The sequence below is a fragment of the Pavona decussata genome, unplaced genomic scaffold (genome assembly GCF_977016875.1).
Source record: "Pavona decussata unplaced genomic scaffold, jaPavDecu1.1 SCAFFOLD_71, whole genome shotgun sequence".
In the NCBI taxonomy this organism is placed as follows: Eukaryota; Metazoa; Cnidaria; class Anthozoa; order Scleractinia; family Agariciidae; genus Pavona; species Pavona decussata.
Window position 1 is genome coordinate 749,990 of NW_028145490.1, and position 2,489 is coordinate 752,478.

The 2,489-nt window shown below is 43.0% G+C and overlaps 1 long non-coding RNA gene across 1 annotated transcript; it reads left to right on the forward strand.

Annotated features, from left to right (window-relative positions):
- Positions 1 to 595: 595 nt before the first annotated feature.
- On the forward strand, positions 596 to 2,052 carry LOC146477193 (uncharacterized). Its single transcript, XR_014865394.1, has 2 exons — positions 596 to 688; positions 1,144 to 2,052. It is a non-coding gene; the product is annotated as an uncharacterized LOC146477193 (long non-coding RNA).
- The last annotated feature ends 437 nt before the right edge of the window (positions 2,053 to 2,489 follow it).

Sequence of the window (2,489 nt, forward strand, 5' to 3'; positions counted from 1 at the left end):
CCAGGTAGATGTTGGAAGGATGACCGTGTGCCCAAAGCATCGGTTTCAACTTACTACGCTTTATAAAGCAAAGGTAATGAATAGAGATTTTTAAAGGATTGATCGATGCGTGAGTCTTATCTGGCAATATAACATACCACAGGACACCCACCTTTTAAGGCAGGCCCTTTGAAGGTTCAGTTCATAGAAATACAGCTTACAATCCCAGGTTACAACCCTGTCATTTCCGAGCAGAGCTGATTGGTCTTTATTGCGCAAATTACGTTTGGTTGTTGTTGGTTTTTTTAGTTGCGGGCTCTTAATGAAACATCTCTTCCCTAGTGATGCTAATGCATTACTCACCTGACACTTTCTTCACTCAAGCTTTTCCCTAGAGAGTAGATTTCTGGCTTTCTACCTGTGTGTATGTGTGTGAGAGGGGGGGGGAGGGGGAGGTAGTGGGTGGAGGGGGACATATGCTAGTGAAATCGTTACACACCCTCAATCCTGAATTACTTATGTTAGCCACGGTATGTTGTTAACTTGCAAATTGTGCTGTAGGATAAATGTTGTCATCTGTGCCATGAAGAGAAAGCACCATCGCGTGTAGAAAAAGTGTCTAAAGTATTCACCCGCAAGAGGCGTGTGAGCAAATTCATGGCGGAGAGAATCTACAGGAACACTGGCGTAGTCGTTGCTATAGGCTCTGGTAAATATATACTGTATCTACGTTTTCTTATTTCTGTCCATGATACCCGGGGGTGGCACTATACTTTCAAGCAGATTCTTTACTTTCCCCTTTTTTTGAAAGAAAAAAAAAACTCTAACTGGTAAGGAAGATCATTCTAATGACATATTACCATTGCCATTCTATTGCCATTCTTATAGGACTAGTAATCAAAACTCAAAGACAGGCCGATGTACCTTGCATTCGCTACCCCAATTAACGCATATACTAAAACACTATTTTTTATGAACAACCAGCTCTTTCACCGAGAAAATAAAGTTACCTTTTTGCATTGTTTTCAAGCTCGAAAACCGATCGTAATTTGCAAGCGCACTAGAAGGTTTTCTGTAATGCGAACTGAAGGACTATTTGATTGAACAGGTATCATTTGCTTCATTCCGTGTGTTCTGATCATCCTTTTCCTTGTACCATTTCAGCCATTTGCAGCTCATGCCGAACTCTAATTGTTGATGCTCCAGCCACCCCAGCTATTGAGAGACATGAAGAGCAAGTGACGAAACTAGCTGCATTCGCTTCAACACCAAAGTCTTTACCTAGGCAATTACGTCCACCACGCATTTCGGCACACTATCGTTTATCCGTTGGATCAGCTACTTCTGTCCCTAGTAGCTCTTCGCAGGAAGAACAAGTAAGCATGTACTTACTTTAGGGCGAACGGGAGAGAAGAAACCTTGAGACACTAAACAATGCAATGGCTGTCATAACTGATGGTAACTTCACTTCATTACCTCACTATGTTGACTGCAAGTGGGAAGCACTGTCTGGGGCGTCGAAGGAAGAATTCATAATAAGAGCCGACGAAGTGGTTTCTTACGTACTAAACACCATTGCTCCTTCACAGCAGGAGCAACTTTGGGAAGGATTAGTCAAACGTCGCTGTTCTGTTGAGGACAAAATTAACAACATAACAATCGATGTGGGACTCGAAGCAATTTTGCTGGCTTACAATGAATGTTCAAATCGGTTAACAAAAACTCAGATATTATCACTCATAAGTGACAGGTTCTCTCAGTCGGAACTCCAACAGCTTCTCCCAGGAATCTCATTACGCCAAGTAAAGAATGCTAGAAAGCACGCGTTAGAACAAGGACGTGGAGAACCAAAGACAAGGAACGAGATTTTCCGATGCAGATTGAACATGGAGAAAGTTAGGGATTTTATTGAGTTCTTTTCGAGATCCACATTCCTCCAAGACGTAGCCTTTGGAACAAAAACATTGAAACTTTCTTCAGGTGAGAGAATCCCCATCCCTTCTGTGGTTCGTACAATGACTGCGTCAAAAATAATCTACCTTTACCATGAAGAGTGTCGTGAACATGATGTGGAGCCGCTAAAGGAGCGTACCTGTTTCCGTCTGCTAGAGGTTTGTAGTGCATCAAAGCAAAAGGGAGCTAAGGATCTTCACCAAAAAGCTATGCCAGCAGACGTGGTGGATAAATAAAGAAAACTTTCCCAGTTTCAGAGTGGGTTGAGGTACAGGCTGTCAAACGAGACTTTTCTCGTTTGGCTTCGCAGCAGAAGGGACTTCCAGTTAGCGAAGAGGAGGGTGAAGACGAAGCGCTGGAGAAAGAGGACTACATGGAGCAACTAGTCGGGGTGGCTGAACAAGAGATCGGCCTCAAGCACCCTCTTGTATATGATGATTTCAATTTTTGTGATCTCTCTACCGGGAGTAGATTAGCCAAGGTTCTGGAAAAGCAAAAACTCAGTCAGCTTCGGTCATTCTGCGAGTATTTTGACGTGGAAATTTCTGGTCGTGCTA